Source organism: Halichoerus grypus, chromosome 11 (assembly GCF_964656455.1).
Source record: "Halichoerus grypus chromosome 11, mHalGry1.hap1.1, whole genome shotgun sequence".
Lineage (NCBI taxonomy): Eukaryota > Metazoa > Chordata > Mammalia > Carnivora > Phocidae > Halichoerus > Halichoerus grypus.
This window is the reverse complement of record NC_135722.1, coordinates 75,250,809-75,273,653: the sequence shown is the minus strand read 5'-3', so window position 1 is coordinate 75,273,653 and position 22,845 is coordinate 75,250,809. Positions and strand designations below refer to the sequence as shown.

At 43.6% G+C, this 22,845-nt stretch overlaps 1 long non-coding RNA gene across 3 annotated transcripts; it reads right to left on the bottom strand.

Moving 5' to 3' along the window:
• Positions 1-3,761: 3,761 nt before the first annotated feature.
• Positions 3,762-22,697, bottom strand: LOC118524692 (uncharacterized). 3 transcript variants are annotated; one of them, XR_004911773.2, is made up of 4 exons: positions 22,416-22,697; positions 21,799-21,965; positions 8,588-8,636; positions 3,762-7,811 (listed from the first exon to the last, which is right to left on the bottom strand). It is a non-coding gene; the product is annotated as an uncharacterized LOC118524692 (long non-coding RNA). The 3 variants fall into 3 exon arrangements; XR_013442532.1 differs by lacking the exon at positions 22,416-22,697 and having other exon boundaries at positions 3,762-4,261; positions 7,643-7,811; positions 21,799-22,048; XR_013442531.1 differs by lacking the exon at positions 22,416-22,697 and having other exon boundaries at positions 21,799-22,048.
• Positions 22,698-22,845: the final 148 nt, after the last annotated feature.

The window sequence follows — 22,845 nt, the reverse complement described above, 5'->3', positions numbered from 1 at the left end:
TTACTGCATCACTTTCAGAATCTCTAGGATAAACTACAGAGACTAAAAACTTTCACAAAATAGCAGAAAATGTTTCTGGAGAGCAAAGCATACGACGCGGTGGCACTGGCTCTGGGGAAGGGACAGGAGCCTTTGTTACTAACTCGGGCAGATCTGGGGAACGTCTGAAGGGCTCAACTTTGTATTTCAGTCCTGGAAATGTATCAAATAGACTGGCTGTTTTGTACAGTTTCTGCAAGTCCATAAAAAAGGACGCAGGCTACGTTCCCGAACAGATGCGTACTGCGTGTCCACCACACACAACACACTGCACTCAGTGGTGGGAAAATGAGTTTTACTCATCCCCATCCCCACTGACAGAAGTAAGACACAATGTCGCAAGCACTGTGATCCACGGGGGCCGTGGTTCCCATCGGCAGTGCACTTCTCTCTGGCTACCAGATAGGGAGACTCTTCCCAGGATAAAAATACCCTATGGCATACAACATGTATTGACTGATCAATCAATAATCACCCAGAAGGAAATCTCTAATACTGCCAGGCTAGGGGGTTGAAAGTCCCTCCGAGACCTGTCACCAATTTTAAAAGTAGGGTCTTAAATTAGCAAAAAGAAGACATGTTTATCCGATCTGCATATGGCATAAAGTTGGGAGAGAGCTAGCGAATTGACGACGAAAGCAAGATTCAGAAAGATCTAGCAGGCTGGGAGGATGGCCTGAAACCAAGAAAAATGTAAAAATTTGTATTAAAAAACCAAATATATAAAAACAGGAGGAGAGCGAGCTGGCTGGGAAGCAGCCCATGTGAGAAGACACAGGGAATGATTAACTGGAAGTTCTTGGTTTGACTACAAGCTTCTTTAACAAAACCAAATGTCATCATTAAACCGTAGTTTCCTTCAGGGCAAGGATCACATCTTAAATATTTTAACATCCCTCCTTTGCCTACCATAGGGCCAAATACAGAGTTTGAGCTCTACAGAACTTTCTTAAACGGGGTCAAAAGTGAAAAAGCTTAAAGCAATAGGGCTCTACTAATGAAGGAGTCGTGGTCAGAAGCACCAGGAAAGGTTGTCCACTCTCCTCTCCTGTAGGAGCCTTCCCGAGACTGCTTGGGCTTTCTCCTCCTGTCTCCTTAAGTTGATGACCAAAATCAGAATCCTCTGCATGACTTAGAGGGCTGACTAGATGCCTGCCTGACCTCCAGTCCCACTTGGCGGGACTCTGCTTGCTCACACAGCTCCAGCTCTTTCGGTGCCTCCAAGGCCCCTGAAGGAGTTGGGGACTCCACAGGGAAGACTCCTCCCTCCAACCCCACCTCACACACACCTGTTCTGCGTGCTTCTCCTGCCTCAGTCTGGCATGTTGCTTTAACTATTTCGGGGAACCCTCCCCTGAACCACCGCAGCCCAGACCTGAGCCCTCTATTGCACGCTCTCCTGCTTCCCGACGCTGTGTCCCCTTTCTAGCACTTACTGCAGTCCTCATTCAATGTCAGCCTCAGCCGTGGCACTGTTGTTTACCATCGGCCTCCCTGCCACAGCGTGAGCTCCGTGAGGGCAGGGGCATTGGCCGTCCTGCGTCTTCACCACTGTATCCTGAGTCCCCAGGCCAGCGTTTCTCAAACTTCGGTGCCCATGAATGACCTGGGGGACGCTGGTAAGCTGCAGATTCTGATTCAGTAGGTCTGGGGTGGTGCCTGACACCCTGCATTTGTCCCAGATGATGCTATTACTGGTCCTCTGATCGACTTCGAGGAGCCAAGTCCTGCAACTCATGTGTGCTCCCTGCCTTTAAACCACCCCCTTCTTTCTATCCCCCCCCCCAAGGCCTTCATGGGATCCCCTTGAATCTCTCACTCAGATGACCGGGTCCCCCAGCTGGTCTTCCTGCCTCTGTTTCCCAGAGGTTCAGCCCCTGGGCCACACACCTTCCAAGTGTCTTTCTTCAGTGTAAGACTAATCATGTTTCCCCCTTTCTTTTAAAAACTTTAGAGACTCCTTGTCACCTTGTAGGAAAAACAACAAACAAATGAAAACGAAGTTTCTCAGTCTGGCATTCAAGGCTTACCCCTGCCTACTTTTCTGGTCCTGCCTCTTCTGCGTCACCATCTTACACCCACACTCTTGCCCTCTCAAAGCCTTTGTGCATCCTTGAACTCACAAGGCTATTCCATTCCTCCCTACCTTTGCTTAGGCCGTTGACTTTCCTGGGAATACCCTCTCCAGCTCCATCTGCCTGATGGAGCTGACATCCACACTCTGCTACTGTACAAGAAGCATTTCTAGGATTCCTCCCTCATGGAGAATTGGCCGCTCCTTCATTGGGGTTCTGCTGCAGCAACTTATGCTCAACTAGCTTATTTACAGGGCAGCCTTCTCCTTCCTGCACTGAGTCCTCTGAGCACCAAACGGCGTCTCACTCATCCCTGTAACCTTCGCGCCTGGCCCATGGCTGGTACATAGGGCATGTGTAACATGAATGAGTGAGTGGTACCATGCTCTGCTCTCAATGCCATATTTTAAGGGGGGTTCTTGGACACAGTGGAGCCCTTCTAAGGAAGGATCATCAGCATTGGTCCAAAATCCCCATGAGAAACAGTTCAAAAAATGGTCTAAACATGAAGCCTGGAGAAAAAGATGTGTCTGCACATAGTAGGTACGCAATAAACATTTATGGAATGAATGAACAAATGAGTCATAAGAGCTCTCTTCGGTTGGAACTGTCAAGTAAAAGAGAGATTGCATGCATTCTGAATTATCTGTAGTTCCAGGAGCTCAAACATTATATCAAAGGCAGAGATCTCAGCCCGATAAAATGATAATTTTCCAACAAGACCAAGATGTACCACATTTCACTTTCTCTAGGAGCCACCTAAATGATCTCCTTCTTTTACAAATATAAAAACTAAGTGATACGACTTAAGTCTCTGGACCAGTGAGAGTTATTTTTGTGGCAAATGAAAGAAAAAAAATTAAGTTGTGGGTGATTTATTGCCTCGGATGGAGTCATTAGGTGCCCCTCTTTCTCCTCCCAGCCCCGGCCTTCCCCTGTGCTGACTTCAGTGTAAAGACCCTCCTCCCCCCACTCCCACTGTAGCTCCCAGCTCACTTCTCCCAGAGCAAAGGGAGGACATCCCCCCCCATTTCAGTGCTCCTCTAATGGAACCATCTGGAACTGTGGCCGAGCGAAGCCCATGGCCCCAGGAAAGTGGTTCTCTGGTGGAACAGAGGATCACATAGCAATGCTGGACCCAGTGCACCTGAGGGAGGGGGACAGGGACAGGGCTGAGAATGGAGGAGAGGGCAATTTCCCAGACTAAGACGGGCTAAGGGTTACCCAAAGGAAAAATAAGAGCAGGAGGATAAAAATCACAGTTAGCCACCACAGCCTAAATCCTTGCTCCTACAATAAAACGTGTAACTGCATTCAAGATTCCATTTTTTGCACATAATATAAATTCGGTTGACAACCACTGGTTATTAAAAACTCCCAAGCAGGGGCACCTGGGTGGCTCAGTTAGTTGAGCGACTGCCCTCGGCTCAGGTCATGGTCCCAGGGTCCTAGGATCGAGCCCCGCATCGGGCTCCCCCTGCTCTGTGGGGAGCCTGTTTCTCCCTCTCTCTCTGCTCTCACTGCTTGTGCATGCTCTCTCTCTCTCTCTCTCTCTGTCAAATAAATAAATAAAATCTTTAAAAAAAAAAAACCTTCCAAGCAATTCAACTTACATTTTACTAACCTGGTAAGAATTCACTAGACCAGTTGTGCATTGACCTTCTTTATTCATTTCTTCAAAAAAATTTTATTGTATTGAGGATGTAATGATGAGAAAAAACTGTCCTCATGAAGCTTACGATCTCACAGAGCAGGCAAATAAGTACAAAAACAATTGCAGAGCAGGTGCCAAGTAGTGTGAGGAAATAACCTATTTCCATATGACCGTATCAAGATATAAAAAGATAAAGCAAAATTTTAACCAAGCTTCTTCAGGACTAAATATCTGTTTTCTTTGTTAACTTGACCGGCTGCATCTCTGAGTGATGATACATATTGGCCAAAAAGTTATTTTTTGCTGAAGTAATCTCAATGTTTCCCTGGCCTACCAGGAGAAGAAATGCTATCCACCGGCTTGGAGCACTCAGTCTCAAAACCTAGCAAACACTCACGGACGTCCCATTGTGGACACTGAGGTCACCACCTTCAGAGCACAGAAAACAACAGATTACTTTAGATGAAATGAGCAGCTCTATCAGTGGCTGGGTCTGTAAAGAATAAAAAAGGAGAAAGTGAGGAGAAAAGCAATGTCTCGATTTCCACACCATTTAATTGCTTGTGTCATCCATACTTCCAACTCTGGTCCTGTTTCACTTATTTCTCTCAGGTGGATGTTTTGAACTTCTACCATGATCCCACAAGGGGTATGACCTCTCAGATGTCCCCTTTGTTGTGGACATTCTTTTCTCCATCTGTAGTGACATGGCATACTACTCGTCCTTCCGAATCTGTGCATGAGGAGGTTTGGGTGATACTCTTCTCTCGGGCGGAGAACACCGATGCTCTATTTTACTTGTCTCTCCAGCCTCGATCGTATATTTCAAGTTAGTTAGGTCCCGTGATGGCAGGGGTAGTTGGGTTACAAAGTTTACCAGGCTTCTGTTGTCTGCCTTTCACCTGATTTTTAAAATTTTTCCTGTTGCTTATTGAAATCTTAGCCGCTCTTAAGAAGCACACTGTACTTACACTGAGTCAGGGAACATCTAGAAAACTACTCTGGATTATGTCGTTATCCCTCTTACAGGAAGCCCAAATGTGCTGCACTCAGGTGACCTAAGAGGCAAGGGGTTCCATTGTAATTGCTGGCCCACAACGTGGGCCCAGCCGGGCTGACATTTTAATTTGTCTCTTTTGTGGCTTCCATTATCCTGGGGACCAAGGTATAAACGTGTCTGGAATCACAATTTGTGGAAAGTTAGTAAAATTTTGGAACAGTGCCAAGACCATTCAGTGCTTGGGATGGATTTCTTGGAGTCTCTCCAATTGTATGGGTTGTCCATTGTGCCATGTGGCCAGACTTGAGTCTAGAGTAGACAATTAAGATGAAATTATGTTTACTGCAGCCTAGTTGCACAATGGAAAAAAACTAAGGTGATCGGTCTGGAGAGGGTTGCTTCTGTGTTTTAGACTTTTGAAGGTTCCACAGAGGAATGCTGCTTGCGTGTGGTGAAGCTTGGGGGTGCTTAGAAAGCAATTACTATACAAATATAAAAGATGATTTAAAACGGAAATGATGGCTGAGGCTGGAAAGGCTCTGGGTTTTGGCAAATGTGCTGTCCACTGAGAACGAAGGTAGCTTGATGCGATAAACAAAAGCATGGCATTCTGGTTCGGCCTCGGTTGGTAACCCAGCTTCACCACTTTTTGGCTGGAAGACTCTGAAAAATTTCGCTGCTTCTCAGAAAAGCAACAGTATCGTGAAGTTAGGGTTAAATTAGGTAATAAATACAAAACGTTCAGCATAATGACTGATGCTACAAAGTGTTCTGCCAAGCCTTGTAAGTAGACAATTTAAAACGTTATATAAATCCAGTGGCTTTATAAGGCTTTTAGGGTCTCAAACCTCCCTGGGAACTTGATGAAAACTATGGGTCCTTGTCCCTCAGGGGGGAAATGCGCATATACAAAATTTTTGTGCACAGTTTTAGGGAATTCAAAGACACGAGGCTGTACAACCATAGACTTTAGGGGAAGATCCTTTGTTCTAGGGCTAGGTCCATTCCAAAGAGAGAGAGAAAGTCCTCAGTTTTATTTATTTTGTACAATTTTTGATCATTTATAATCATAGTTACATAGCTTTTTAGATGAGGAAGGGATTTTTTTTAAGATTTTATTTATTTCAGAGAGAGCGAGAGAACACAAGCAGGGGGAGCGGCAGGCAGAGGGAGAAGCAGGCTCCCTGCTGAGCAGGGCTCGAACCCAGCACCCTGAGATCATGACCTGAGCTGAAGGCAGATGCTTAACTGAGCCACCCAGGCACCCCTGAGGAAGGGATTTTAGCTAGTCTAAATCCCCTCCGTCTTTTTTGGAATAACAACATTAAAATCCTAAGAAAATATCTGGTGTTTCAGATAAACAGGGAACTCGATCAATTTCACATTTCTGTAATTTAAAAAATAAGTTCTTTTTATCACCTACCCTTCATTTTGAGGTATTCCTTAAGATGTCTCATATTTCCCCTCTGTTCCTAATCCTGTGCTCTGAGATACATTCCCCTCAGAAGCTCACGTCCATTCAAAGCCCCATGATGAATACAATGAGCATTTTCTCTGTGTATTTTATTTTTTGTTTTGTTTTTAAGATTTTATTTATTTATTTGACAGAGAGAGACAGTGAGAGAGGGAACACAAGCAGGGGGAGTGGGAGAGGGAGAAGCAGGCTTCCCGCTGAGCAGGGAGCCCGATGCGGGGCTCGATCCCAGGACCCTGGGATCATGACCTGAGCCGAAGGCAGCCGCTTAGTGACTGAGCCACCCAGGCGCCCCTTCTCTGTGTATTTTAATTAGCATATCAAAACCTACTCTGCTGTACCCATTTGATATTGTGCTATTTGCTGAACTATACTGCTAGAGTATAACTTCATCAGGTAGGGATTTGTATTCACAGAGTTATCGAGCACCTATAATGGGATAGGCTCCGTTCCTTCCTCCTAGGATACACGAATGAATAGAACCCAGACAGAGATGTGTGCCTCATACACCTTACAGTCTAACGATGAAAATGATCTTTTCTTTCGGACAAATGTGACCGGGGTTGAGATTGTATTCGTGGACAGGAACAGAGGTAACCCGCAAGTTTTCAACCAAGTGAACATCACCAAAGCCTCCACTGCCATTCCTCAAGGACACCTGCCTTCATTTGCTTAAACAAGAGTCGGCCACGTGGGCAGCACTAAACACAGACCAGCCGAAGTGTGTCTGGGCAAAATCCCATCCATAACTTCCCTCTGGCAGGAGCAAGAATCGGCCATGTTAGGGAGGTCATCCCTTGGTTTTCCACCGCAAAATGTTTTTAAGCACTTCTGCTTTGTTTCCGGGATACTTTGGGTGACTTTTGAGGAGAAGGTGAGCAAGAGAGCGACGGTCCTGGGGTTTAGCAGTTTGCTGTAGTTAGAGCGGAGCAGGGAATCTGGCTGACAATGTGGGGAAGCAGCAGATTAATTCAAGGGATAGGAGACTGGAGCGTGAAAAACTGGAAGGAGCTCGGATAAGTGACAGGGCCAAAGGCAAGAGACGTTAAAAGGCTTCAAAATCCTGTGCTCCCGTTCAGTCTGCGTCGCAGTGATGACACAAAGCCAGGGTCACTAACATGTCGCTGGGATCCACAGGCTCTGAGCAACTCGCCTGACCTCACTCGGAATAGGGGTAGGATGACGTTGCTGCAGCCCCGAGGACAAAGGACACAGACAACAGAGTTGAGGTGGTGCAGGCAGGTTGGGGCTAGAGGCTCCAGTCACCTCAGCCTCTTGTCCTGTCTGCGGGCTCCGTTCTGAAGCTCCTCTGGTTGGCCACGGTCACAGGAACTATGGCGCCGACACACCCACGTGGCTGCCTTCCCTGCTTTGCTTTTCCTACCTAGAAAACATCTTACCCATTTTTGTTACCCTCCACATCCGGAACTTTATCCTTGTCTGGTTAAGTATACTCCCTAGTTCTTGGGAAAAGGGGAGACACTCTTCTTGGTGTTATCAGGAGGATCCAACTCAGACTTCGCTTCAGCCCTTTCTTACCCGAGATGTCACCGCGCAATGGGCTAAGGCCTATAGTGGGAAAGCAAAACTTATGCTCATGACATCGAAGAAGGTGAAATCAACCTACATGAGCGGCATCATTTGCTTAAGAGAACAAAAGCATTTGCTTATGACTGGGTACGTCTTACGTGCACCCATAATTTGCAAGCCACAATATTTTTGGCAGATGACTTGCTTATCTCCTCTCCCAGTGAAGCTTTGACAGACAACAGTATAAATATCCGGCAGCCTGGGTCCTTGGTTTTGTAAACAACCAGGAAAGAAATAAGGCATTTTGCCTGATGACCAAGGCAGACTCACAAATAGGCTTCTATAAACAGAGGGCAATTGTAAAAGGCAAAGATGACAGAACCGATGGCTTGATCCATGCTTTATATACCTTGCCCATTACACCACCTGGAGGACCCTCTCAGCCCAGACCCATATTTTAAAAAAACAGATCTATTAATACAGTTGGGCTCTTGCTTGAGTCATACAGAATACATCAGGCATATTATCTTTCATAATTTTGTTCATGACACAAAAGGTAGTTGCCTCCCACAGACTGAAACTGGAGATCCTCAGCTGCGGGCTAGTAGGCAAAACGCTTCAAATATTTCAAGGCACTCTATCTCAGAATTCCAGCTCTTCAGTGGAAATCATATGAGCTGGCCAACTGCAGTTCTTCAGTTAAAACCTTAAATAATAATGATGACTGGCTATCTCTAGCTTAGAAAAAAGAATTTATTCAGCACGAGATACATAAAGGTATATATACACATATATGCATGTGTGCACACACTCACCTATAAACACGTTCAAGCCCAAGTTCCAAAGAAGATCATCTTTCTTCACCTAGAGAGAGGTTAGAATGAGGAATACATTGCTGTCATCTCATTTCTGCAAGTACTTAGGTTCTTCTTTAGCGGACGTTATCTCTGACAGGGAGTTCTCTATCTTGGAATGTGATTGGATAGGCTAATGGAAAACAAAAACGTTCTTTGCAAACACAAGTGCAATAAAGATGCTTAATGATAAACCTTGCATGTTATCAAGTACTCGAGGCCCTTTTAAATCAAAACAAGCAACGGTAAATGGTATCAGGGAACCCAGAACATTAAAAGTCAAGTAAATTTCAATTCCTCTTGGAAAACAGTATGATTGTTGTATGAAACGTTTTTAAAAATAATGATAGATAACATTTGTTCAGTGGTCAGAACCAGAGGATGCATTGTTCTATGCACTTTACATATATTTTTTCACTTACTCCTCAAAAAACCCTAAGGTTAAGTACTAAAAAATGAAATTTGAAGAATTTTTTTTAACAGTGACTAGATTACACAATATTGTGATAGAACAAAAAGTTTTCAGTTTCACCCTTACAGAGCTCTTAGACAATATATTCCAGGTCACAGCTAAAGTTATCCTTGTATAATAGGTGAATGTTTCCATGTCTTTCCATTCCTCAGCATTCTAGCTCCTGACAGACATGTGCATCTCTGGATGTTCATGCTTTCTCAGAGAAACAGAAAATGCAAAGCGACCGGTCTTGTCTATACAGAAATTAACAGGAGAGTTACCTCATCCACAGCAAGTCCAACACAACCAAAGCCTTCCAGTATTGCCCAGGGAGAAGCACTCTTTCCTTTCGCTCCCCATCCACAACATTTTCAAAGGTGGGGCAAAGCACACCCGCAAAGATGATCCTCGTTGATAAGATGAAGTACCTCCTTCATTTTCTAAGGGCTTAACTAGCCTCAGAACTATTTACCTAGGAGATAAAGGGTCAAGGGTTGCTGAGCTGCAAATGAGCCCAATATAAAGGAGAGAAAGAGAGAAGGGGGAGGAGAAAGGATAGAGAGAGAATGAGAAGGAGAGAAACTGATTTTAGGAAGGGAAAGCAGCAGACAAGACATCTGAGGTATAGGAATGAAAACCAAGAAAAGCCCAGATCTATTAAGGCTAGTGATGAAACAGCTCGGTCACTGAGGCACTTTTCCACATCTGTCAAGTTGAAGCAAATTAAAACACTTACATGTGGGGGACGCCTGGGTGGCTCAGTCGGTTAAGCGGCTGCCTTTGGTTCAGGTCATGCTCCTGGGGTGCTGGGATCCAGCCCCATGTCAGGCTCTCTGCTCAGCGGGGAGTCTGCTTCTCCCTCTTCCTCTGCCCCTCCCCCTGCTTGTGCTCTCACTCTCTCCCTCTCTCTCTCTCAAAATAAATAAAATCTTTAGAGAAAAAAAAACACACTTACATGTGTTTATATTTCCAAAACAAAATGACCTCCTAGTATATGCCTGGTCCCCTTAATGCCCCATAAAGACCACCACAGTGATATTTAACCTGCAAATTGACACAAAGTCACCTTCATTCACTTTATCTTTTTTCTTGACTACTTCGTTCTTGGAAACTTTTGAGGAAATTGAACTTTTTCTAAGGGCTTAACATAGCCTCAGAACTATTTACCTAGGAGATAAAGGGTCAAGGGTTGCTGAGCTGCAAATGAGTCCAATATAAAGGAGAGAAAGAGAGAAGGGGGTCTTTTGAACTTTGATTTCTGTTTCTTTTTACTTTTTAAGAACTCTTTTTGGTTCAGAAATCCTAGACCATCATTAAACTGGGCGAGCAGGCATTAAGTCTGAATGAAGGATAAAGAGTGGGAAGGGAGAACGCTTTTTGCCTCTCTTTATATAGACACATTAGAATCATTTGGGCATTAAACCCAGTTTGGGTAATAGATGACTGATCCCCACTATCCAACTAAGAATGCAAAAAGTTTCTAAAAAGTTTGAGGTTTATGCAGAGCAGACTTTCTTAATGAAATGTGGGCTGTAAGAATTTTTTATGTGCAAAAACTGAAATGGGGTTTTCTGGGCCAGTGAGTTCTAGTTCTTTCTTTGGGAATGTCTGACTTTCACATCCATTTACTAATGAGAACTAAAAGTAATATTTCATATTTGTAAGTGCTTGACATGAAAATGAAGGAAGACTGTTTCAGTCAGTCTTGTTTGGTTGAAAGAAACAGAGGTGCACTCAAGTTACTTCACAGAGTTGGCAGTGGGAGGAGATGAGATGGGGGAAGGGAATTGTTACAAGAATACCCAGCAGGGACTGGACCGGAAACCCACCAGGACTGGAGGCATCTCTAAGGACTCGTGTCTTACTGCCTTCACTTTCTTTCTGTGTGTTACTCCGGCTTCCTCAACCTTCACTCTCTATCTGTTCTGATCTTTAAAGTTTGAGCCTGCATATGGTTCACGATCCTCCCACAATCTGACTCGGCTGCCAACTGGCTGAGTGTCTTAGCTTCCCATTGCCAAGTCTCCGAGAGAGGCATCTGATTGGCCCCACTTATCGTTTTAAGCTAGTCTACACAGATGGCTGGCCGGGTGACAGAATGGCTGCCTTCAAATCAAGTGTCTACCCTTTGGTCCACTCATTTGAGACAAGGGACAAACACATAGCATGGAGCATGACTATTTAGAAGGAGGCCACCAGCAGAAAGATTTCCTTAGAGGAGGATTTGGATGGGACCGGTTGAGACAAAGATACCTAGTTGGCCAGCAGATTACGTGGAAACCAGTGTATTCATCTTCCTTCTGAGAGGAGCTCATCTCAACTAATCACGACGGACCTGGACTATGTGTGACCCGGCACATGAGAGTGACAGCACCACCTTCTTTCCTCTCCCCGTTCCCTCAGCTTTATCACCTTTATCACCACTCCATCTACCACTATCCCCACAACTGACCAAGTGCCTAGGAATCTTCAGACTTCTGTATCAAAACACTAGGAAATTCAACGTAGAGTACCAACAACAGTATTTTTCATATTCCAGGACCACTCAGTCGTTTTGTTTTAGAGTCACATGCCAGTAGGCAATAAAATATTAGAATAGGGATAATAGATACTACTCTGCCTACTCCAATGGCATTTATATTAATAGGAATCCAGTTAATACAGGTGCCCAAACTATATTTGGTGAGTGTTGGGAGATCTAAGTTAGCTGACTTCACCATTTGGTTAACCTAATACAGAGAATTAGTTCAAAGAATATTTACAATAGGGACGCCTGGGTAGTTCAGTCAGTTAAGCTTCTGCCTTCGGCTCGGGTCAGGATCCTGGGGTCCTGGGATCAAGTCCTGCAACGGGCTCCTGGCTCAGTGGGGAGACTGCTTCTCCCTCTGCTTGCTGCTCCCCCTGCTTGTGCTCTCTTTCTCTCTCTGACAAATAAATAAAATCTTTAAAAAGAGAGAATATTTACAATAATGACTGATTGTATAATGCCAAGGCAGGGTTGCAAAAGACTATAAACCCTGGCATCAAGCAAATATGGATTCAAATCACAGCTGTCTTATAATAACTGTGGGACTTTGGCAAAACTGCCAGCCCCCATAAATCATTTGTAAAGTAGATATAATAATAACCACTTCATAAGGGTTTTGTATATAGTTAGGCAAGATAATGTTTATAATATTATTTTAAAAAATAAATATTTGGACAAGATAATTTAGGCATAAGTTATTGCAAAATGACTGGCACAGAGTAAGCACTCAATATGTGGTAGTAATGGTTTCTATTACTATCACTATTTTGATTATAATATCATTACCATGGGTGTTATGGGGATTGCAGAATAGAGATGAGAGATATGAAGATTATCTTCAAACACTATACAGTCTTAAGAGAGATGATATAGACGTACATATTAGAAGTGGGGCATACATAGAATTTGCACATACACAAGAGGAACTCAGCACAATGGTGGACTAAGTGGGAAAATGTTGCATGTGAAATAATGTTTAGTGATAGTCTTTAATCCGGAAAAGGAGGTTCAAACTCTGGTGAATTTTTAATGGGGATCATGCCTCTTCGAAAAGAAAGGAGGGATTGCTCCCAGTGTAAAAGTTTATCTGTTGTAATGTAAAAAGTCAGGATGCCTAGGATAGGCATAACTGGAACATGAACTCGATGGAAAGCATCGAATTGCAAATGGAAAGGACCTACTGGATGGAATACATGGAAGTCACTGTCAGAAACTAGGAGACAGCCCACTGCTTGGGTGTACATTTCACTTCCCCGGGGAAGCCTAAACCAGGCTAGAGCTCCCTGCTGTGTATTCTCTTCCTGTGTTTTCCCTACTAAAATACTCACTACATAGTGGCATTACTTGTTTAAAGTCAATCTTCTGTGCTCGGTTGTAAGTTCTGTAAGACCCTGATTCACTATTCATCACTTTATTTGCACGACTAGCCAAGTTCCTGGTACATGGTAGGTACACCACAAACATATGGGGAGTGAATGAATGCATGAATGCAAGAATGAATCAAGTAATGAACATGGAATTCAGAGGTGATTTCATCATATACTGTTCTGCATTGTTCTCTAATATTTATAAGGGTTAGTCCTGACTTCCTGTTGACATTATAAATTGCATTGAGACACAGCAAGAATTCTGCATCATATGTCTCTACAACTACGAGACATCCAATTACAGGCATAAATCCTCAAAGGGCCTTTCCAAGCTCTTTACTAATAATTCCTTTTTTTTTTTTTTAAGATTTTTTATTCATTTGACAGAGAGAGACACAATGAGAGAGGGAACACAAGCAGGGGGAGTGGGAGAGGGAGACACAGGCTTCCCGCTGAGCAGGGAGCCCGATGTGGGGCTCGATCCCAGGACCCTGGGATCATGACCTGAGCTGAAGGCAGACGCTTAACGACTGAGCCACCCAGGCGCTCCTACTAATTCTTTTTACCCTCTACTCTCCATATTCCATCTTCTATTTTCTATACCAATGCAGAGATTATACCTCAGTCTCACTATTAGATTATAAAGAGGTCTTTTTGCTATTTTTATCACCAGGACTTACTACTTGGTAAAGGTCCCATAAATAAACGAGTGAATAAGGGAATATTTGGACAGCATATATTTCAAAGCATACTATCAAAACTTGCAGCCTTCTAGAACCTCACAAATTGCTGTTGTGATTCCAAGCTTACCGTTCATGTAGAAATATATCATCTCAAGCCAACATTTTATCTTTGAAATTGCTGTCTTTGTTGTTACCATTCACACAAATGTTGAAAGTTTTTTCTTGTTAACGAGGCAAATTTTACCTTTGCATGAAAATATTTTTTAAAGATTTATTTATTTATTTGAGAGAGAAAGAGAGTGTGTGTGTGCATGCGCGTGAGCACAAGGCGGGGAAGGGGCAGAGGGAAAGAGAGAGAGAGAATCTCCAGCAGACTCCGGCTGAGTGCAAAGCCCAATGTGGGGCTTGATCCCAGGACCCTGAGATCATGACCTGAGCCGAAACCAAGAGTTGGATGCTCAACCGACTGAGCCACCCAGGCGTCCCTGCATGAGAATATTTTTACAATTTTAGGATAACTTGAGAACTTTTGTTGGTAAAAATAACATGCTCACTTGCTCTCTAGTTAACAAACTCTAATACGTCCAATCATTTCATCCAATAAGCTTTTTTGAGCACCTCTTAAGTTCCAAGCACTTGAATTACTCAGATGCAAAAGACTCGTCCCTGAAGAAGGTCAAAGTCTTCATGTACCACAGTCACATTCAGAGGGTCTGAAAGTTGAAGTGTAGACTGTTCCTTTCCAAGGGCCCCTTCAGTCTCACTTCGGTCCTGCATGTTGACTCCTGCAAATCCTTCACAGTCCTGTATTGAAGACTTCTGAGTCTGCAAATTATAATTCTTCTGTACTCCCATTAATTAGATCCTGCTCCCAAACTTCCTTACTGTCATGTGGATTTTTTCTATTTTATCCATCCATTTTCCTTTTTAACGCCAAGACAGCATATTTCACAACAATCTTTCTTTAAAATATACAAAATATCTCTCTGTCTGAGTTTCCTCATCTCTAAAAGAAGGATATTGAGAATTTGGGACAATGAATTTGGAATACCAAGGAGACAAACAGGCTAACAAGGAGAAATAATCCCTGAGCGAACAAAGGGAAAACCAACACAACTCTGATAATTTTGAGAACAGAACTACTTTTACTTTCTCCCTGACTACTTGAAGAAATGCTCCTACTTCTCCTATATCCTGATTACACCAGATTCTCATGGAAATACTAAGACAAAACAGATCCACAGAATTTTAGAGCTTGAAAAGGTCTTTGCAATTCTCTACTCCAACATGGATTAGCCACAAATATAATGAAGTTTCAGCTTTAGGGTCCATCGCTAGCGTTGGCCCCTTCCAAGGCCCTGGGAGAGGTCCAAGCAATGTGTTCACATGGTCATATTTTTAATTAAATATCAAAAGTAAGCTATTTTAGGGGCGCCTGTGTGGCTCAGTCGGTTAAGCGTCTGCCTTCGGCTCAGGTCATGATCCCAGGGTCCTGGGATGAAGCCCCGCATAGGGCTCCCTGCCCAGCAGGAAGCCTGCTTCTCCCTTTCCCACTCTCCCTGCTTGTGTTCCCTCTCTCGCTGTGTCTCTCTCTGTCAAATAAATAAACAAAATCTTAAAAAAAAAAGTAAGCTATTTTAACCGTTATTGGTAAAGACCACAGTTCCTGCAGCCCAACAACATACCACCTTCAAACTCCCCCTTGTGCTGGAGGAACTGGGAAAGCTGTGGGTATTTTTGTTGCTCTGGCTAAGGAGCAGCTGAGACGGAGACGCTACTGGCCTGAGTTTACCGGGTTATATACACATATATGTGGATCACAGCCATTTCAGTATGTGGTTGTTCCTTTGAGTTGTTCCAGTGTGAGGATGAATTCTAAATAGTCCACTGTCCATTGGGCCAATTTACTGGCATCATGTCACAAAGATGGAGGGCTACAGGCTGTTTCACGATGCATATATGTCTTAGGGCACTCAGCCCTGGAAATGTATGGCAGGGAAAAGATAAAATTATCTTTCTATTCTCTCTGGAGAAGATAATATTGCAGGGGAACCAGGGTGGCTCAGTCGGTTAAGCGTCTGCCTTCGGCTCAGGTCATGATCCCGGAGTCCCAGGATCGAGCCCCGCATCGGGCTCCCTCCTCGGCCAGAAGCCCGCTTCTCCCTCCCCCACTCCTCCTGCTTGTGTTCCCTCTCTCGCTGTCTCTCTCTGTGTGTCAAATAAATAAATAAAATCTTTAAAAAAATAAAAGATAATATTGCAAAAATCATTGTCATATGAAGAAGGAATCAGCTCCCCAAATGTAGGAAAAACGTAATAAAGGGTTGTATCAGATAGTTAATTAATAAACATTTATTTGAATTTTGTGATGTTTATGGTATTTTCACCCTTTTAAAGTTTGTTGTGATTTTGTTACTGGTTTTAAGTATTCACTTTCATAACTAATTTTGAACCTATAATTTTATATTCTTTTCTTAAAAAGAATTATATAAGCTTTAGTCTCCCTAAAACCTGGATTTGGCCCTGGCCCTACTTAATCACCTGTCCACATTTAACAGGGGAGGCCCAACCATACCACATGGTTCATAGCCGTACTGAACTAAACCCTAGGTGTTCCGACTTTCTGTCCATTGCTATTTTAACCCACATTATCTTACTTTTGAGAAGTACCCCAATGATCAAAGATCTCCACTTAAAAAAAAAAAAAAAGGAGCAAATAAAAAAAATCCCCTGACCACAATATGTAATAATAGTAAACACTTATATAGCATTTCTTATATGTTAGGCATTGTTTGAAAATGTTTTACATATAGCTCATTTAATCCTCACAATAACTCTGTGACTAAGCTAATATTAATATCCTCATTTTCAGAACAAAAATTTGTCCATAGATTGGTCAAGTAAGTAGAGCAAGGTCACAGTGTGTTATGCAGAGAGCATAACATCCTCTGTATTGTGGAGCGAGCAGCAAACATTTTCTGTGGCACTTTATTGTTCTTACAAATGTTCTAGGCACTTTGTTGAACACTCTAGTGCATTATCTCATTCAATCTTTACGATCACCTTGTAAGATATGCAGCATTATGAGTCCATCTTAGAGACGAGAAACAGAAGTGTAGAGAAATTAAATGACTTGCCCAAGGTCACGTGTCTCATAAGGGGCAAAGTAAGTACTCAAATCCAAGCCCGACTCTAGGGCCACGGGTTTTAGTCTCTCCATGATCATGCCCATCAAAGAAAACACCCTCAGTGTCCTTCTACTATTGCCACACTCCCTGGGCTCCCATTCTCCTAAAGTTACAATTACAATGGGTATGTGGACAGAATTAGATTAAAGACTGGCGTTAGGGGCGCCTGGGTGGCTCAGTTGTTAAGCATCTGCCTTCGGCTCAGGTCATGATCCCAGGGTCCTGGAGCCGAGCCCCGCATTGGGCTTCCTGTTCAGCAGGAAGCCTGCTTCTCCCTCTTCCTCTGCCTCTCCCCCTGCTTGTGAACTCTCTCTCTCTCTCTCTGTCAAATAAATAAATAAAATCTTTAAAAAAAAAAAAAAAGACTGGGGTTAGCAGCATAAAGGACATGGTAACCCCCTTAGATATCCGTCCTCCACCTTGTGGGATGCACACATGCACACACACACACATATATACACACATATATACATATAATCCCATTGTACACACACATACATTTGGATCTTAGTGGAATATTTCTTCTTTGGAAAATGAGCTTTGGTAAGAATTTTCTTGGTGGAGATGAGGGTGTGTGTGTGGGGGGGGGTGGATGTGTGAGGGCATGTACCTATATATCATGATATTCCTTGCATCTGATCCCTGTCCTCAACTTTTGCTGTCCCTTAGAGAGGGCAAATTTATTTTTCATTCATATTCTGTGATAAAGTTAAGAATGGCAATCGGCAGATCAGTGATTGAGAAGCTGAAGAAAGTTTATAGAGGTCGCAAATCCCTACAAATGGCAAGAAGATAACATAAATATAATGGCAAAATGTAACCGCCAGGGAGTGACAGAGACCTGGGTAGAGAGTCCTCATCCAGACCCAATAGCAGGTGCTGGGCTCCAGCAAGAGGTCGCCATGCGGCAATAGGAGCTTGGTGTGACCGGATCTGACAATTTTTCAAGAGAAACGGGAAATCTAGATTTGGGGTGTAAAATCTCCTAACTTGTAAAAATTTTAAAGTAATTCCATTTTTTTTTTTTAAGAGCACTGTGCTGACTCACATTGTGCAGGCCAAACAAACGAAAACAAACCCCACATCTGTAGGCCTCTCCCTGGAAGTCTGCTTTGTATGGAGTTAAATGCAGGGAACTCTGAAATGGGAAATTACAAGAAACAACCTACAGAAATTTGGATCTTGGTGGAATATTTGTTCTTTGAAAAATGAGCTTTGGTAAGAATTTTCTTGGTGGGGGTGGGTGATTCAGGGTGTGGGATGGAAATGGGCACTAAAACCATAGCCCTTTTGGATCAGATCCTCTTAATTTCTCCTTCGGAGTGGTATTGGTCTTGGGCCTTGGGAAAAAAAAAAATAGCAGGAATCTAATTAACAGCTCAAAGGGAGCAATCAATTTACAATTGTGTGAAGTGCAAATTCCTTTGTGCACGAAACAAATTACAGTATTTGCAAATTTGTAAATAATGCAGCACTTTCTACTATCCAAATGCTTTGGGTGCCCCCGGGGAGAAGGAAAAAGAAGTCTGAGAAGGCAAAATGTTAGAAAATGACCTATTGTCTCAAGAAATGGAATTTAAAAAATAATTAATTTTTTTCAATTGAATCCTTATTTAGGAGCTATAAAGGGGCCCAGTTCTTAGATCAGTAGGAGAATATCTAAAGAAGTAAACAATTTCAAGTCCAAAAGTCACAGCATGTTATTAACAGGGTAACTTCTTTCAAAATTACTGAACAGTAAACGTTGCCCCCAACCTTCCCTACACCCTTAGTTTCTGGCAAGAACTTCCATTTTATAAAGGCAATAGCAAGGCCCAGGCATAATAATCATTATGTTCAATGTCAGAGAAGGAATCGGTGACAGATAAGGACATGAATCGAGCCAATCTGCTCCAAAGCAATGGTTTTGTGAACTGCTCAATTCACAAGTATTTATTGGGGCCCTTTTATAAGATGCTATCACTGTTATTCAAGATTCAAAAGACACCCTGGAAGAATGTATGGTGTATTTTGGTAAGTAAGGAGTGAAAACTCATTATTTTTTTCCCAAGATTTTTAAAGCACACTCAACTTCCTGTTGAGCTAGGAATAGAGAATACAAAGTAGGGGTGCCTGGGTGGCTCAGTCGGTTAAGCGTCTGTCTTCAGCTCAGGTCATGATCCTGGGGTCCTGGGATCAGCCCCGGCTGGTTCCCTGCTCTGCTGCTCCCCCCACCCTCAAATAAATAAATAAAATCTTAAAAAAAAAGAGAGAGAGAGAGAATACAAAGTAAATGTAACTTCATCCCCACCCTCAAGGTGTTCACAATCTAATGAGAAAACAGAATTTAAGCCAATCATTTCAATACTGAGATTGTGCTAAAGAAGAGATAAGAGGGGGACACCATAGACACTTGGACAAGTGCTTGACTCCACCAGGAGATCTTTCAACAGGAGATGACAATCACCAGGCGGAAGGGCGAGGAAAGCATTAGAAGTGGAGGTAAGTGGACTATTTATGGGCCTGAAGCAGGAGAATGACAGTGCAGATGTGTGCTTTCCAAATGATTCTCTCCCCTGTGTTCTCATTCACTGTGGGATGAGTGCAAATTGGTTAAACCTTTCCACAAAATATTTTAGCAAATTGTAACAAGAGCCTTAAAACATATTCACATCCTTTCAGTTTGAAATTCCATATCTAGGAATCAGAGGGGCTGCCAGAAATTTATGTATGAGGAAGCTTATCATAGCATTATTTATAACCATAAAGAACTGGAAACAGCCTCCATGTTCAGTAATGGGGTAATGGCTAAAGAAGTTATGGAACATCCAAGCCATATGATTTTAGACATTATGTGGGACAAAAAAAAAAAAAATCACATTTTAAGAGAATATTTCAAAACAAGCAAAAATTATTTCTGAAAACAATGTCAAACAGTTAATAAAGTATCATCCTAATTTTGTAATAAGAAAGTTAAAAAGTACTTCTCAATGTTGGTTGTATTTTCACCCATATCTTACTTTTCTGAAAGTCTTTCTTATTTTATACATACCCGACAACAAAAGGGAAGGAGTTTCTCCTTGTCCTGTGTGAAACCAAAAGAACTGCCTTTTGTTTTCTTCCCTCCTAAGAGTGTGAGCCAGGATTCACAAGTCACTCTCTTAAGTCACATTCTCTTTATGACATCCAGGCTGGTTAGAAAAGGAAGGGAGACTAGGTAAGGAATGGAAGAGAAAGGAAGAATCCAGAAGTTGAACACGGACATGAGCACAGAGAAGAAGGATGATGGGAGTGGGGGTTGTGAGGACCTGAAGAGAGGGTGGAGGTTGTGTGCTGAGAATGAGTTACTGGACTGAAGATTTTAGGGGTGAACATAGACACATATATAAGTGTTCAATATAAGAGATGTCACAATGCAGCACACTCTTAAATGTCAAATAAATGGCCCTCTGGATAATTAATGTTACAAAAGTCTGGAGGAGTTTGGTGGAGAGATCCATCCTTTGGTCACGTACACGTATCAGTGAATCAATGAAGCTGTTCCTCTAAAACCTCCCTTTCGCAATCTTTGTAAGAGTGGGTAATGGTGTAGATTACACTCTCTTGGCCATCCCTTCTAGGGAATTGAGCTCACTGAAGAGCTTAAAGAACTTCATTGTGAAAGGATTTTAACTACTAAGTAAGAGGAAAGGTTATACGAAGAATATGATAGAAAACAATTTGAATCTAAAATACTATTTGAGAACGTTCAATCTCTGCACAAAAATTCACTTCATCCTTCAATATCTCCTATCCTTTAAAATGTATTCACATAAAATCTGCTTTACAAGAACCAGCCAGGAATATAGACCAAGAAATTTACCACTAAATGGGGACACATATGTGTTTCAGTTCTTAGGAAAACTGTGCCTTGCTAACTTTCTCCCTGGATTTCTTGGTTCTCTGCATCGAAGAGCAGGTGGTGATTTCTCTCCTTACCTAATTTTCTTGCTTTTACAGTTTCTAACTGATTGTTAAGCACCTTCCCCACACCACTGCTATTCTAGGTTATATATGTCTACAACAGCAAGTGACCTTTAGCTATCACTAGTTAAATGGATCAACACGTTTACCCAACCACATAACTCAGACCCTTCAGGGGTTTTCCAGTCAATTTTAATCTATTTAAACCTGACACTGGCAGATTTCCACTTCCTTTGTTCCTTGTGTAGACTTGGTGTATATGTGTTGGTCTCTAAAAGGGACAGAGGAGGCAGCTGTTGAAAAATGAGATTGACAGTTTTAACCACACAATTTGGTCTAACAGCTTTGATATGCTAAACTTGCTAGCACCTCCAAGTGTACCTTTCTGATTTTGCATTACAACACCACACTGAATCCCTAAGGAAACCAGGGTTTTTTTGTTTGTTTGTGTGTGTGTGTGTGTATGCGTGTGTGTGTGTGTTTTAATTAAAAAGAAAAGAAAGAAATGCAAACCAGCGAAACCGTTCTTTTACATCATCTCCAGATTCATTCTGCGAACTGCAGGCCTGCACAAATCCCGGTCCACTAGAGACCTTTAAAAAAAGGAGAAGCTGAGAATACAGATCGTGTTCTAAAGAGCGAAAACAGGTGATGTCATAACGCACAGTCCTGTGTGGTCACAGCCAAGGCCGGGTGGGGAGCTGGGGCTCCAGTGAGCACGGAGCTCCGCGCCAGTGGGCGAAGCAAGTTGTCTCCGGGGCCAGGAGGACACCGGTGGGGACCCGGCACCAATCAGGTTCTCGCTCGGTGCCTGCCTTTGTTCTCACTGGGGACCAGGTTTCCGGGCGTCTCGCGTCGGGAACCCGCATTGGACCCGCACGCGCGTTGCTGGCCTCCTCGAGAGACCTGGCTCCCCCTTTCGCCGGTCCCCCCACACTCTGCCAGCCAGAGCTTTCCCCAGTTTCATGTGCCCTCTCTCGCTAGAGCGTGGACGCCAAAATCCTGACTCACCATTTTTAGCTTTGGAAGAGGCAAGTCCTGCCCAATAGTTTACAGACGATTTGTTCTCTGAACAGTCCTTCCCGAGCAAGGCTCTGTGTTCTCCATGTTTCTGATGAACAGTCTCAGAAAAGGATCGTTGGGTGAGAGGATAAACCTGTCTCTTTGGCCCTTTCGTGCTGGATAAATAAAGGAACTTTCATTGCGGAAAGGACTGCGAGAAGGTGCTTCAGATGGAGGAGGAAACCGCTAAACCAGAGGTTTTGTGTCTCCCCCCCCCCCCCCCCGCCAACTCGATTAAGGGTGTAAATATATCTCAAACGTCTACCCCCACCCCCCGCCCAAGCCTCAGGTAATTGGTCTTTTGCAAAACAAGGCTCAAGATAAATGATGCATAAAGTTCTTTGAGATCCCTGGTTGCCAAGTACTACGTGACTGCAGTCTTCTTTACAGCTAAGCTAAGATTCTGGCTGAGAGAAAGCCTAATCACTGCCCTGAGAGTGTGAACGTTTTAGCTACCGCCCCTCTCCCGTCCCCAACCTTTCTCAAGAAACCAGGAAATATTTAGCTCAGTTTTAGACCCTCTAGCGAGGCTCTAGCTCCCAGTTTTTTTATCTCACTCTCCTTACCATTTTTGCAGGGACCTAGAGAAGGGGGCGTGGCTTGTCTTCGGGGAGGGGCTGGGCTTCCAGGGATAATTTGCATACGACACACCCTCTTCCTCCTATTGGCGGAGCAGCACAAACTGTATTCCCTTCCACCCCACACTACCTAACTAACCCGCCATCTCTCTCCAGTTCCGAGCCTCGGAGATAAACTTAACTTGCCCGGAGATTCAAGGCGTCCTCGGCCTCTGTGATTGGCCTGCGCAGCTCCCAACCGGGCTCTGGCTGCTCATTGGCTGCGGGCTAGCGGCCCAGGGGCGTGGCCGGGGCTGTCCGAATGGCGGGAGGGGGCGGTACCGGAGCGTGGAGGTGGTGAAGGTGGTGGGGAGGCGGGGGCGGGGCCGCACTGAGGCGCTGCGGCGGCGGCGGAGGCGGCGGTAGCGGTGGCGGCTGC